At 46.0% G+C, this 16389-nt stretch overlaps 1 long non-coding RNA gene across 1 annotated transcript in view; it reads left to right on the plus strand.

Annotated features, from left to right (window-relative positions):
* The window catches only part of LOC146064075 (uncharacterized), a 42877-nt gene extending 27033 nt beyond the window's left edge, over positions 1-15844 (plus strand). Inside the window, exons 4-7 of the long non-coding RNA XR_014471741.1 lie at positions 8655-8784; positions 11076-11373; positions 14560-14673; positions 15754-15844. This is a non-coding gene — a long non-coding RNA (uncharacterized LOC146064075). The remainder of the gene's footprint in view (positions 1-8654; positions 8785-11075; positions 11374-14559; positions 14674-15753) is intronic.
* The last annotated feature ends 545 nt before the right edge of the window (positions 15845-16389 follow it).

A 16389-nucleotide genomic window follows, 5' to 3' on the forward strand; every position in this document is an offset into this window, starting at 1 on the left:
CTCAATGGATACCAAACATAAATTCAAACATAAGTCAAAATTTGACCCATACTCAAACAGCATTGCAATAACTGCCTTTATGAAAACCCTTGATGTTCAATTAAGAAAAGAAGCATCGGCGAGGAAACAATTTCGCAATAATTTGTCACATGAACAATGGACAGCTCTTAAAAATCTGAGTGAATACACCAATATATGTATCAGACCAGCCGATAAGGGTGGAGCGGTGGTCGTGTTGGACATTGACAAATATTGCAAAGAAATCTATGGCCAATTGATGAACACTGCGGTTTATTGCCAATTGAGTGGCAATCCTACAGAGATTTATAAGAAAGAAGTCGATATGGTTTTGCTTAAAGCATTTGAGAATAAAATAATTCATCAAGACACCATGGACTTTCTTAGAATCGATAACCACAGGGTCCCCTTACTTTATGCATTGCCAAAAATCCATAAGGATATGTCAAACCCGCCTGGACGACTGATAGTCTCTGCCAGAGACTCTCTGTTTAGTAACATCTCCAAATATCTGGATTATTTTTTGCAACCGTGCGTCCAGGCGGGTGAGACATATCTTAGGGATACCACCGATCTGCTGCTATCATTACAGGATGTGGGTGATGTTCCGACTGGTACATGGATGGTCACACTAGACATTACCAGTCTCTACACGAACATCCTGCATACCGAAGGTTTATTAGCCATCAAAAATTAATCACAGGAAATCCTAGGTACGAGGGTCCTGATCCCGCATTCTTTTTGGAATTGCTTGAGTTGGTACTCAGATGTAATTTTTTCTATTTCAATGGAGCATATTACCTCCAACTCACAGGGGTCTCTATGGGATCTAACGTATCGCCAACTTATGCCAATGGCTACATGGAGCATATAGATAAACAATTTTCTCTAAACCGTAATGTGAGAGATAAAGTCATGTACTATAGGCGCTACATAGACGACGTGATCTTATTCTGGACGGGAAACTATGATGAATTTATGGTGCTGCATTAGCACATTAATGGAGCAGATTGTCCCATCAAGTTCACGTCATCTATGAGCGTCGAAACCATTAATTATCTGGATGTCAAAATTGCTTTACAGGATAACCATATTAAGAGAGGATAGTTTTCACCCCAGTTCTACCATTCACAGTTTACCGTTTTCTCAATTTTTGAGAGCTAAAAGAATTACGAGCAACACTGATACTTTAGAACTTACCCTAAATAACATATCGCATAAATTCCGCGACAGGGGTTACAGTGAAGAGATCATCGAAACAGCTAGAATGAGGGTTAATTCTATCCCGAGAGAGGATTCTTTAAAATCTAAGATCCAACAAGACACACTTGACTCTATTAACTGGGTCCAGAAATTGAATACAGTATCCTCAGTCACTAAAACCATCGCCAATCATAATTGGCCTATAATACAGGAAGGATTCAAGAGCCTCAAGAGATCTAAAATAAGAAACTGTTACCAAAGAGGTAACAATTTACACTATTGGTTGGTCACCAAACAATTAACAGTGACCAACAGAAAATTTGTAGGCTGTCACAAATGTGTAGGCTGTGTTACATGTAGCCTCATGATAATGGGCACAGCATTTTGTCATCCATATACAGGGAAAAAAATTCCCCATCAAATATAATTTAACATGCTCCACTGCCTTTGTAGTGTATTTAATCAAATGCCCGAGTGGGCTCAATTACGTGGGCAAAACCATGCGTACCTTTAAGGAACGCATGGGTATGCATAGATCGGCAATAAGAGCAGCCATCAATGGTAAAACATCTGACCAGCCCATTGCAAAACACTTTTTTGAAGCCAGGCATAATATGTCAGATTTCCGCCATATGATCATAGATCATATTCCTGATGATGGTAGAGGTGGCGACAGACATCTGAAGCTTTTAAGGTGTGAAGCGAAATGGATTCATACCCTTGATACAGTCAAACCGAAAGGGTTAAATGACCATTTAAATTTCAATATTTTTCTTTAAATATGGTGATCTCTAGTTAGTTAAGACTAAGATACTGTTAGGCGCCGGAGGAGCACCCCGGCAGGGAAGGGGTGTCCGGCTGCCCCGAGCGTCGCGTCTGGTTGCTTAGCAACCAGAGACGCTGTAAAGAGATCTGCGGCGGAGGCCGCAGGTAGTAGACGCCGGGGGAGTGCTCCGGCTATTAAAGGGTGCCCGGACGCCCGTCTTCCTTCAAGCGTCACATCTGGTTGCTCAGCAACCAGGGACACCAGTTCACAACCTCCGGCGGAAGCCGCCGGGGTTGCCTGGCAACGGAGGACGCCAAGGGGGACAAGCGGCGGAAGTGTCTCTCCCCGCTGCTATGTTGCTGGGCAGCGTGCAGGACGCTGTGCAGCGCGCGCTGTCCCACCTAATTTTAATTAGGCAGGCATCACCCATTGGACACTCTCCCTTTTTAAGGGAGCTGGCCCAGTCAGACCGTGCCGGTGATAGCTTCAGTCAGCTGTCATCTGCCTGATCCCTCCTGCACCTGTTTCCCTGCCTGTCAGTGCCGCTGCTGCGTGGAGACCTCCTTGGCTTCCTGCCAGTTCCCGGAGCAGTAAGTTCCCCTGTAGGGGACCTGGTTCTTTTTGCCTCCTTGCAAGTTGCCCTCCTGGGTATTTCTTTATATTTGTTCTATTACCCTCCATTCTGGTATTTAGAGGGTTATTCCAGCAGTTGCTGGGTTTTCGGTTTCCCCTATCTTGGGTTATCTGTAGGGGTTTTTTCTGTGTTCCATGTTCGTGCGTTACGTTTCGTCGTGTGCTTTTGGTGTGGTGTATTTTTATTGTGTATGCGACGCGGTCGCAGTGGGTGGCGACTAGGTCGCTGGCGCTTTTAGCTAGTTTCGGCTAGTTGCCTTTTTTCCTTAATTTCAGTGAGTGTCCTTCAGTTAGGTTGTCCTTTTGGCCGTACCCTGAGGGGGTCCCCGGTTCTTTGTACTTACATAACTCCTGGCTGCACCGGAGCTAGGGCGGGCTTAACTCGCCCTCCCAAACGTGGTGGCTACAGGCAAAGCCTAGCTCTTGCAGGAACCGGTCACCCAACTCCGGGGGTCAACAGAGGTAGCGTAGGACTCCACCGTGGCTGTTCTGAACAGCAGTCCCGGCTACGGGTGTATACCCAAAAACCTAACATTATCACCGGCCAAACATACAAAAAAAAATATATATATATATTTTTTGGGATCAGTCAGGTGGTTGGGTGTCACCCTCCGAGGTTCCCTGTTCATTGTTTGAGCAGTAGCTATGAATCCTACTACCCCCACCTCACCTCAGGCATTTGCTAACCAGATCCAGGGCCTAACTCAGATGGTCCAAGAGTTGTCGTTTCGAGTTAAGTCTCAAGAGGACGCATCTCGGGGTTCACCGGTAACGGTCCCTGAGCCTAAAATGAATCTTCCTGACCGCTTCTCTGGAAACCGCAAAGATTTTTTTAATTTCCGCGAGAGTTGTAAACTTTACTTTCGGCTTAGGCCACAGTCTTCAGGGTCGGAGCGACAACAAGTAGGGCTGGTAATATCATTACTCCAAGGTGACCCTCAGACATGGGCTTTTGGGCTTAAACCTGAGGATCCAGCACTCCGGTCAGTCGATGCTTTGTTTAGATCTCTTGGGTTATTATACGACGATCCAGATAGAGAGGCCTCGGCCGAAAGCCACTTGCGTGCGTTGAGACAGGGAAAGAACCCTGCAGAGGCATACTGTACAGAATTCCGCCGTTGGTCCAATGATTGTGGGTGGAACGACCCAGCTCTCCGGAGCCAATTCCGGCAAGGGTTATCAGATGCAATTAAAGACAGTCTAATTCAATATCCTGCACCTGAGACCCTAGATAAACTTATGGAATTGTCCATAAAGATTGATCGGCGCCTCAGGGAACGGAGATCAGAAAGAGGGGCTGTTCTTCGACCTACTTCAATCGGGTATACCCCGACCGAAGAGGAGGATGAACCCATGCAATTGGGGGCTTTTCGTATCTCCCCAGATGAGAGAGCACGGAGGATGAGCTCAGGACTTTGTCTATATTGTGGTAACAAAGGCCATTTCCTTCGCACTTGCCCAAACAAGTCGGGAAATGCCCGGACCAAGTGAAAATTGAGGGGGTTCACTGTGGTCTGCAACTCATCTCCTCTCGTAACGCGTTATTAGTACCTGCAGAGATTCAGTATGAAGGTATTAAGACTCCGGTATCCGTCTTCATCGATAGTGGGGCTGCCGGGAATTTCTTAGACATCACTTTTGCTAGGAAAATTGGGATTCCCCAATTAAGCCTGGACAAGGCACTTGTCATGAGGGGTCTTGATGGTAGTCCTCTCGGCAACGGGGTTATATCTTCCCAGACACCTCCATTGCGTTTGGTGGTAGGTATCTTTCATGAGGAAACAATTTCCTTTTATTTAACCTCCTGCTCCGCAGCACCTATAGTCTTGGGACATCCATGGCTAAAGGTTCACAACCCTCAAGTGGATTGGCAGGTCGGGGAGATCACCCGCTGGGGCAATCAATGCTCAGGCCATTGTTTGGTTCACCCGGTACTGATGGCAACTACTTCACTCGAGGGAATCCCTGTCAGTTACTCGGACTTCGCCGATGTTTTTTCTAAAGGCAAGGCAGATAAACTTCCACCCCATCGTTCCTATGACTGCACCATAGACTTGCTGCCAGACGTGCAGTACCCCAAAGCTAGGCTCTATTCCTTGTCTGGGCCCGAGACACAGTCTATGGAGGAGTACATTCAAGAAAATCTTGCCAAAGGTTTCATTAGACCCTCCAAATCCCCATTGAGTGCAGGATTTTTTTTTGTTTCCAAAAAGGACGGGTCACTCAGGCCCTGTATCGACTACAGGGCTCTCAACAAGATTACAGTCAAAAACACGTATCCATTACCCTTGATTTCGGTCCTTTTTGACCAACTTCGCTCCGCTAGAGTCTTTTCTAAGATAGATCTTCGTGGGGCATATAATCTTGTTCGCATTAAAGCTGGGGACGAATGGAAGACGGCCTTTAGTACCCAAACGGGGCACTATGAATACCTGGTCATGCCCTTTGGGTTGTCTAATGCGCCCGCAGTCTTCCAAGACTTCATCAATGACGTTCTCAGAGAGTTCTTGGGGAGGTTTGCGGTAGTCTATTTAGACGACATTCTGATCTACTCCAAAACTCTCGAGGAGCATCGGATGCAAGTTCGACAAGTTCTTCAGAAACTCCGCGAAAACCACCTCTTTGCCAAACCCGAGAAATGCGAGTTTGAAGTTCCTGAGGTATCCTTTTTAGGATATATCATTTCTGCTGATGGTTTCCGCATGGAACCTAAAAAACTGCAAGCAGTTTTAAATTGGGTGCGACCCACAAGCTTAAAGGCCATCCAGAGATTTTTGGGGTTCGCTAATTATTATAGGAGGTTCATTTCTTCATTCTCTGATCTGGTTGCCCCTTTAGTGGACCTCACCAAAAAGGGGGCGGATGCCTCTGTTTGGTCTGTGCAGGCGGAACAGGCATTCATTGCGCTGAAACGAGCTTTCGTTTCAGCACCTATTTTGAAACATCCGGATCCAGAACTGCCATTTGTGGTAGAAGTAGATGCCTCAGAGGTAGGAGCAGGGGCCATATTATCCCAGAGTGATCCAGACTCCTCATTCCTCTTTCCGTGCGCCTTCATGTCGCGGAAATTTTCATCGGCAGAGGCCAATTATGATGTGGGCAACCGTGAGTTGCTTGCTATTAAGTGGGCGTTCGAGGAATGGAGGCACTGGTTGGAGGGGGCCAAACACCAGGTCTTGGTAATTACAGATCATAAAAATCTGCAGTACCTCGAATCCGCTAAACGCCTAAATGCACGACAGGCCCGCTGGGCATTATTCTTTACACGCTTTAATTTTATTATCTCATTTAGGCCAGGCTCAAAGAATGTCCGTGCAGACGCCCTTTCACGCAGTTTTCTTCCTAAACAAGAGGTGAAAGAGCCTCTGTTACCTATTCTTCCAGGGTCACGGATTCATTCTGGTCTTACACAGACCCTACAGGAGTTACTTCTCCAGGTTCAGGACCAAGCGCCTAGTTCGGTGCCCATTGGACGCTTATTTGTTCCACCCTCTTTAAGGAAAGAGGTGTTAGCTGAATTTCATGAAAGTAGAATTGCAGGACATCCAGGAATTAAAAAGACCTTGAAACTCCTTGTTCGGAGTGTTTGGTGGCCTGACATCACTGCGGATACGAGGGAGTTCGTTCTCTCATGCCCGGATTGTGCGAGATATAAAACTCCCAGAACTGCGCCGGTTGGGCAATTGATTCCTTTAGCCATTCCCTCCAGGCCTTGGTCGCACATCGCCATGGACTTTGTGGTCGATCTTCCCGTATCATCTGGCTTTCGAGTAATTTGGGTCATTATCGACCGTTTTAGCAAAATGGCTCACTTTGTTCCATTGCCCCAGTTGCCTTCGGCTGAAATACTGGCTAAGTCATTTTTGCGTCATGTATTCAGACTTCATGGTCTGCCCAAGGACATTGTATCGGATCGGGGGCCTCAATTTGTGGCCCAATTCTGGAGGAAGTTCTGTGCGGCTTTAAAGGTTAAATGCAGTTTGACCTCCGCCTACCATCCAGAATCCAATGGGCAAACTGAGCGACTCAACCAATCTTTAAAGCAGTACTTGCGCTGTTTTGTCTCTAAAACTCAAGATGATTGGTCAGAGTTCCTGCCCATAGCTGAGTTTGCCTATAATAATGCTTATCATTCATCCACCAAAGTGTCACCATTTTTTGCGGTTTATGGGTTTCACCCTAAAGCCAATGCCCTGGGGCCAGAAGAGCTAGTAGTCCCTTCCTCCAACACCTCCAGATTAAGAATAATCTGGAAGGAAGTACATTCTGCTCTAAAAAAAGCTGCGTTCCAGGAAAAGTTTTTTTCAGACCGCTCAAGACGGCCTTGCACTTTCAAGGTGGGTGAGAGAGTTTGGCTGTCTACTCGAAACATCAAGATTCGACAACCCTCAGCCAAATTTGGACCAAAATTTATTGGTCCCTTCACCATTATTAAAAGAGTGAATCCTGTGGCCTTCCGATTGCAGATTCCCAGATCTCTCAGGATTGCCAATACCTTCCACTCCTCTCTGTTGAAACCTGTGAAAGTCTCAAAAAAGTTTCCTCGGAAGATCATTCAGGGAAGAGCTCCAGTAAATGTACACAGGCAACCAGAGTTCTTGGTAGAAAGAATCCTTGATTCCAAATTCGTGCGTGGATCTCTCCAATTTCTGGTGCACTGGAAGGGGTTTGGTCCAGAAGAAAGGTCCTGGGTCTCTGAAAAGAACCTACATGCCCCAAGGTTGAAGATGGAATTCTTTCGGGACTTTCCTGCTAAACCCGGTGGTAAGGGGTTGATAACCCCTCATCAAGGGGGGGGGTACTGTTAGGCGCCGGAGGAGCACCCCGGCAGGGAAGGGGTGTCCGGCTGCCCCGAGTGTCGCGTCTGGTTGCTTAGCAACCAGAGACGCTGTAAAGAGATCTGCGGCGGAGGCCGCAGGTAGTAGACGCCGGGGGAGTGCTCCGGCTATTAAAGGGTGCCCGGCCGCCCGTCTTCCTTCAAGCGTCACATCTGGTTGCTCAGCAACCAGGGACACCAGTTCACAACCTCCGGCGGAAGCCGCCGGGGTTGCCTGGCAACGGAGGACGCCAAGGGGGACAAGCGGCGGAAGTGTCTCTCCCCGCTGCTATGTTGCTGGGCAGCATGCAGGACGCTGTGCAGCGCGCGCTGTCCCACCTAATTTTAATTAGGCAGGCATCACCCATTGGACACTCTCCCTTTTTAAGGGAGCTGGCCCAGTCAGACCGTGCCGGTGATAGCTTCAGTCAGCTGTCATCTGCCTGATCCCTCCTGCACCTGTTTCCCTGCCTGTCAGTGCCGCTGCTGCGTGGAGACCTCCTTGGCTTCCTGCCAGTTCCCGGAGCAGTAAGTTTCCCCTGTAGGGGACCTGGTTCTTTTTGCCTCCTTGCAAGTTGCCCTCCTGGGTATTTCTTTATCTTTGTTCTATTACCCTCCATTCTGGTATTTAGAGGGTTATTCCAGCAGTTGCTGGGTTTTCGGTTTCCCCTATCTTGGGTTATCTGTAGGGGTTTTTTCTGTGTTCCATGTTCGTGCGTTACGTTTCGTCGTGTGCTTTTGGTGTGGTGTATTTTTATTGTGTATGCGACGCGGTCGCAGTGGGTGGCGACTAGGTCGCTGGCGCTTTTAGCCGCGTTAGTTAGTTTCGGCTAGTTGCCTTTTTTCCTTAATTTCAGTGAGTGTCCTTCAGTTAGGTTGTCCTTTTGGCCGTACCCTGAGGGGGTCCCCGGTTCTTTGTACTTACATAACTCCTGGCTGCACCGGAGCTAGGGCGGGCTTAACTCGCCCTCCCAAACGTGGCGGCTACAGGCGAAGCCTAGCTCTTGCAGGAACCGGTCACCCAACTCCGGGGGTCAACAGAGGTAGCGTAGGACTCCGCCGTGGCTGTTCTGAACAGCAGTCCCGGCTACGGGTGTATACCCAAAAACCTAACAGATACAGTAGACTTATCAGTTCTTATACAGATACAATGTGGCTAATTTTGTTTTTATGTTTTCACTTTTTTGGTGTTTAATTATGTCCCATGTTTTGTAACAGTGTTTTGCTGCAGCCTGTGATCCAGCCTGACGTCACCCAGACAACCGGGAGGAACAGGTGTACCAGGTGGACCTGGAAGTATGGTGATTGGCAGAGGGCGGGAGCACTGTGTCTGCAGCAGGATCTGAAGGTATTTTATGGTTTCATGTATGTCAGTGTTCATGTTTGTTCTACAGCCTGAGGACGGGAAATTAATCCCGAAACGTTGCTAGTTAAGAGACAACTGTGAGCCTTATTCTAAACTGATGCTAAGTCCGTTGGGTGCGGTATCATCGCCTGCTATATATATATATATATATATATATATATATAAACAGGATGAAGGCGGCACTCTCACAGTCTTTCTGGTAGAATAAAAGTCCTTTATTTAGCGGTCCTACGCCGTTACGAAGTTACCTCCGTCATCAGGGACACAAAGCATATGAACATACACAGGTAATAAATACCTAACAACATAACATAAACACGCCCCCCATGTCCCACCCGATTGGCTGACCTCGTAACACCCAGGTACAGAACCCGCCACACACCTGTAACGCAGACCCCCATCAGATGCAGGACACCCGGAACACAGCGAGCAGGGACACAAGCCACTCACACTGACCTGCGCTTCCGCCCACGTGACCGGACTATCCCGCCATCTGGTTGGTCCGACCGGCTGCGTGTCATCACCCTGCACCAGGAAGCCAGAGAGCCAAGCCAAAAGCGGTTTCTATGGAAACAAAAAACAAATGATAAAACATCATGTGTATAACAATAAAAGCATATTTAAAAACAGTTGAAAGTGAAGCGCAACATCTCATTAACCTAGCATAATCTGTTAACATAAATTGGCATCAAGTATAAGTTATACCTTTAAATGAGTACATAATACGGTCAATCAAGTCAAGCAGTTGTATAAATGCCCCAGAACAGCAATGTGGCATGAAATATGGCCTGATAACAAAAAACATTTTTTATATCAATTATCAATATGAAATGTAATGCACTAACATAATCATCAACATGGATATGATTTATCATGGTGGAGAAATTTGTGTTAAGGGGGTATCCTAGAACTGAACTGGAGGCTCTGAAAAACAAGGTCATGCACATGCCTCGGGAACAGTTGTTAAATCCTAGGGTAGGACCCGCCAATAACAAGCTTGAAAAACAGGTACCCTGGGTCAACCGTTATGCCATTGGGTCTGAAAAGAGAACTAGGAGGGTTAAAGATTTATGGCAAATGTTGTCTTCTGACAGTGATTTACCCCTCTTACAGAACTCTAGGGTACTCCCCAGTTACACTAGGGGACGGAGTATCAAAGATAGGGTCGTTAAATATGATATCACTGGTTGGGATAAAGTTCGCTCTGGCCAAAACTTCCTCTCTAGGAAAAATGGTTGTTTCAGGTGCTTGGGCTGCACTACGTGCAGGTCCATGTCAGTGGGGAGTTTTTTTACCCATCCGCATAAAGGGAACAAAATCTTTATAAAATTTCCCCTGACATGTACCTTAGTTTACATTATTTACATTTTAACCTGCCCCTGTGGGCTGACCTATGTTGGGAAGACCCAGCGCTCCTTTAAAGAGCGCATGGCCCAACATAGGTCAGCTATTCACCAGGCCCTGTCTAGTGGCCACAGTGATCAGCCCGTGGCACGCCACTGTTTGATTTTTAAACATAATGTTGCCAGTATTCGTACCATGATTATAGATCATGTTCCACCCCTAATCAGAGAGGGTAATAGGAATAAGATCTTACTTCAGAAGGAAAGTCGATGGGTCTTCTCATTAGGAACCATGTCCCCAGGAGGTCTAAATGAAACGCTGGGGCTCCAGTGTTTTCTTTGACTGACTGGGATTATCTATATATATTTAAAAAAAAAACATTTTTTAAAGAAACATTTTTTGCTTGCTTCTCCATCATACCGCTTTTGGCTTGGCTCTCTGGCTTCCTGGTGCAGGGTGATGACACGCAGCCGGTCGGACCAACCAGATGGCGGGATAGTCCGGTCACGTTGGCGGAAGCGCAGGTCAGTGTGAGTGGCTTGTGTCCCTGCTCGCTGTGTTCCGGGTGTCCTGCATCTGATGGGGGTCTGCGTTACAGGTGTGTGGCGGGTTCTGTACCTGGGTGTTACGAGGTCAGCCAATCGGGTGGGACATGGGGGGCGTGTTTATGTTATGTTGTTAGGTATTTATTACCTGTGTATGTTCATATGCTTTGTGTCCCTGATGACGGAGGTAACTTCGTAACGGCGTAGGACCGCTAAATAAAGGACTTTTATTCTACCAGAAAGACTGTGAGAGTGCCGCCTTCATCCTGTTTATTTGTATTGGGATTCTGCGGAGTTCTTGGGACGGCACCGCAGCAAGATAAGCCTTTAACAAGCCGGGTGCTGGGTATTCCTGTTTCTCTCTCTATATATTTTCAAGAGCAGCACTCCCACTACCTTGTATAGCTGGCTCCGGTGCCCTCCTGAGAGGGAAGTCCCCACTGAATGTACTGTCAAGTACGGCGGCACCCGGAGGCTGACAGAAGAGACAACAACTGCAGAGTAGCGTGATCTAACGTTTTCGATGTTTAATACATCGTCATCAGGATGATGCAAGTAAGAACAGAGCATACCTTTATGCATTAGCCACACCACGTGAAGGTACCCGCACACTTCCAGTGAGGGTGATGCGCCCATGGATGACGTCATCGTCCCGTCACTGGTTGTCGGGGTAACCAACAAAGTAAGTACAATGAATCAAATAATAGTGAAAACTATTTACAGCGTATCCAATGGATAATAAATCAGGACATGATGGATACAGAGAGTGCAACATATAAGATACAAAGTGAACACATAATATTTACAAGATATATACAAAATATTTACAGACGGATCGCAATAATCCAAGTAAACCTAGTAAATCAAAAAATCAAACATCAAAAAAGCAAAGATGCAGCATGGGTAAATCATGTGGACACTTGTCTCATGCAAAGACTGGGTATGTCAGCGGACGTAAGTGCAATGACTGTGTCAACTAAGTCGGCATATCGTGTCAACTGTGTAGTCAGGTGACAATGTACTCTATAGAAAGCAATGTAGTCCGGCAGATTCATTAAGACCCCTGGCTGCTAGGGTATTAAGTTTGTTGATCCAGCGTGCTTCACGCTGTAGAAGTTTAAGAGCCCGGTCACCTCCTCGTAGCCTCTGTGGTTCATGGTCAAATATGGTATATTTAAGTTGTGCAATGTTGTGTCCATGTGTGACAAAGTGTCGAGCTACCGGTTGATCGCTACTCCCACTGGTGAGTGCGGCACGTATGACAGATTTGTGGCTAGCAATTCTTTCCCTAAGGGTGCGGGTGGTTTTACCCACGTAGCCTAAGCCACATGGGCAGATAATCAAATAAATAATAAATCTAGTGGTACATGTTAACACATGTTTAATTGGTATGCGTACCCCAGAGTGCGGGTGTGGGAAGTCACTACCTGTGTTAAGGGATCTGCAAACGGCACAGTTAATGCACCGGTAGCAGCCGTTGCGGCATTGCAAAAAGTTGCCTTGGACTGACTGTTTTTTGTCCAATCCACTAATATCCGTTTTGACCACCCAGTCTCGGATGTTTTTGCCCCTGCTGTAACAGGGCATGAGTCTAGTGTCATGGAGTTGTAACTCGGGGTCGGAGCCCACTACTGGCCATAGTTGTTTGCTAATGTTGCGGATGCCTTCACTGGCTGTGTTGTAGTGATTAACCCACATCATGGCCTTGTCATGTCCCTTTTTCCTTGAAGGTTTGAGGGTGTCATCTCGATTATTTACTATGTACTCTGTACAATTGGGCCCTGTGGATCCCTTGTGGCCCCATATAAATAAAGGATAATAATAAAATATCCTTGTGAGTTGTGCATACAAGGTAGGGAAGCCTGTTTCTGACAGATCTCTTACTCCTAGCATGGGGCTGGTACCAGTGACAATACTAATAATGACAGTTGCAATGACTTGCACAAAAACAATGAGCAGCCTTGACTTTTGCCTGCAGCATCTCACATCCCCAGCTTAGCGTTAAAGAATCTTGCATTATCATAAAGCAATAAATTGGGATTTTGCAGCTGCCCGCTACTACTGCCACATTGAGTGCAACTCAAGGTTGCCTACCCTCCTGGAATGGCAGGAAGGGTCCAGAAAATTGGGTCCTCCTCCCGGCCCCCCAGAAAGGTGGGCAACCCTCCCGGTTTCTGGGGGACCCCCGCTCCCCCCCCCCTGATCGCGGCTTCCTTCCCCCTGACCGCACCATTTAATTAACCTGATCTGCCAATCTCCGATGAGGGGTGGGGCTAAAGTGTCATAATTGTGTTATTTTAGCCGGACCCCCTCTGCAGAGATCGGCAAATGTGGTCATTTTCCATCATGGGGGCAGGGCTTAATGATGTCACACTCAAGCCCCGCCCCCGAACTCCTGCTGAAAGTCTCCTCTCCGGGCTTCTCCCACCATGTAAATCTGCACGTGAATTGCGGTATCCTGTATCTTGTTGCACATCCATACGCAATTCACAACCATAAAACGATTTTCCCAGTCTGTGCAAAGTGAGTAACTCTGACCCTTCCACAACTCTGCGTCAAGCCTGCATTGACGTCACACACCTTCCCTCAAAACGCCTGGGCACGCCTGCCTTTTTTTCGGACATTCCCAGAAAACAGCAGATTTCCACCCTCAAACACTGACTTCCTGTCAGCCAAATTACTGTAAGCGATCCACTCTGAATCAGGCTCTACATACCCAGGAACCTATCAGGCGGTGTTACACAACCAGCCTGGTATTTATTTTATATGCATTTCATACCATGGTTTATAATATATACGGACATTCCTTTGCCTTTGCAGTGCGCAGTCAGCTTGGCTTTGTATACTATAGCTACAATATATCTTCATTAAAATCTTGGTCAGGGATATATCAGTAATGGTAAAATAGTTTTTTTTTTTTTTACCTAATCTAGAAGCCATTCCAGTAATCAATCAGGTTTTGAAGAGTTTGTCTCAGCATGTGAGGTATACATACTAAAGTGGTGGTCAAGTGTAATTATTGAATCTCACCCCTCAAGTTCAGCAGCTAAGACAGCGCCCTCTGCCCCTCTGATACATTCCCTCTTCTTTATACTTGATACATTTTTGTGTTTTATGTATCAGGGGCAACAGTCATGAGTGGTTTCACTAGGATACGGTCATTTGGTCTACAGCATCTTGGTCGACAAGCATTGGATCGACATGGGGATAGGTCGACATGGTTCTAGGTCAACATGGGTCAAGGTCGACATGAGTTTAGGTCAACAGGTCATTAGGTTGACACAAGCATTAGGTTGACAGTCAAAAGGTCGACATGGGGTTTTTCACTGTTTTTTGAGCTGACATGTGCCGACAGGCGGTATTTCATGCCCTACCATCCACTAGGGCATGGTGGGAGAATAAAATAGTGCCCAAAGCATTGCGAGCGATGCGAGTCCTCCAGTCTACAATCCTTCAAGTTTGGCGGGGTGGCGCTAACCTGTACGCTAGGCTGTGATTATGCGCAGCATAGCAAACAGGTCAGAATCAGGCCCATTCTATGTGCAAGCCAAATTCAGGCCTAAATAAGTAAACTCAATTGGCAAGTTAGACTTAAGTAGGAAGGAGAGTCTTTGAGAAGGAGCCAAGGTGACCAGATAGCACTAAACATTTCATAATTAGATGATTCAGATAAAGTCAGGTCGTCCATGGTCATATAAAACTAACCTAGCGAACCTTTCCGTCATGGAGGGGGGGGGATTTGTAGATATTCAGTGAACTGGGACAACAGCCTTAGCTGCACTCTTCAGGTGCTTTAGAAGTCAATCTTATTATGATGCTAGACCATTGGTTCTGTGCTAACGTCCTGACCCATCATTTCTTTGGTCAGAGAGATTACGGAGTTCAGGAAGGGATGGTGTACATCACATTCCCAGCAGATATGGAGCATGGAGCCTACAGCCGAGTTAGATCTCCAACATGAAGCAAGCACTCCCTGATACATGTAAGCCAATATACCATATTGAACACCTATCCTTGTATTTCAATGTCTATTTCCCCATAGATTGTAAACTTGCGAGCAGGGCCCTCCTACCTTTTCATCTGTCTGTAAATATCCAGTTTGCTCTATCACTGTTTCCAATTGTGAAGTGCAACCGAATTTGCTGCGCAATGTAAGAAACTGTTAAGAAATAAATAATAAATACTTCCCCCCCACCAATAAGGTTTTGACATCTTAGCTTGGTGCTTACATTCTCAGAGCATCATTTATTGAAACTAAGGATGCCAATCCCGGGATCAGGATCCCGGGTTTTAAGGCATTTTTGGCTGGGATTTCAATCCCGGGATTGGAGGCTCCAATTCCAGGATTACGGGATCTAAATGCGCATGTGCATTTGATCCCTTCTCCCATGCAGCACTGAGCGTGAGCAGCGCTCAGCACAGGCGCTGCCTGAAACCTGGGATTGAAAAAAAATGGCCCGGAATTGACCTCCCTAATTGAAACCATTGGATTGGAGGAATTTACAGTATTTTCCATATTGTATTGCAGTTGGGTATGGGTTTTAGGTTGACAGTATCTAGGTTGACAGTCAAAAGGTCAACCCCTATTGGTCGAAAGTCAAAAGGTTGACACCTCAAAAAGGTTGACATGCATTATGTCAACATGGTCAAATGGTCGACACAATCAAAAGGTCATCATAGAAAAGGTCAACATGGAAAAGGTTGACATGAGTTTTTAACTTTTTGGGGGTGTCTATGTTGACATAGGTCCACATGGACAGCATTTAAGTCCATGCACAGTGGGTCGCTGCTCTCGGCACACTATTTTATTCTCCATCTATGCCCACTGGCATGGTAAAGAATTAAAAAGTAAATTAAAAAAATCTTGAAAAACTCATGTTTTCGTGTCAACTTTTTGCTTGTGTCTACCCTTTTGCCCATGTCCACCTTTTCGATGCGTTGACCTTTTGACTGTCCACCTAGACACAGTTGTCCCAATGACCACATCCCTTGCAGTTAGCTCATTTCCCATAACTACAGTCATTTGTGTATGGTGTTCATCGTAGCTCTTTTATTACTCTAGCCTTATGAATGACCCAATGCACAGGCAGATTGCATGATGGCTTAAGCATAGATGATGCTGCGGGAAAAAAAGAAAATACTGTATGTCCTGAAACCATAGTAAAACATACTTATAATAAAAATGCTCACTTCATGGACACTAATAAAAGCATTAGAAAGTAAGTGGTTGACCTCATGCTTCAGTATCACTAATAGTTTATGAGTTGTAAGTTGGCCTTGTACTTCACAAAGATGAACAACTTTTATCACTATTTACCGTATGGTGCCAGCCTGACACACAGTCACGGGGAACAACACGGAGATAATAATGTCTATGCTGAGCTTCTTATCACAATTGGGATATGTAACAGCTGTCACAGTAAACACTAAAGATACATTATCAAAACTTGTGCTTCAAATAAAAGATAATAAAACTGAATCATTGTTTATTAATATGGCAATACATTGGCACACAACTTGCGTATTGGCTTAATGCCTGTAAAAATGACACTAAGTGTATATTTCATTATATTTAATTGTGAGACATAAGCATAAATAATAATAATAATACAATTAACGTATAAGATTTAATAGATTGTCCTGTTTAGTGCGGTCTTTTAGCGTAGGTTAGATCTGCATGCTTATCGTAGCAGTAATA

The sequence above is a fragment of the Crinia signifera genome, chromosome 3 (genome assembly GCF_055691185.1).
Source record: "Crinia signifera chromosome 3, ASM5569118v1, whole genome shotgun sequence".
Classification (NCBI taxonomy): domain Eukaryota; kingdom Metazoa; phylum Chordata; class Amphibia; order Anura; family Myobatrachidae; genus Crinia; species Crinia signifera.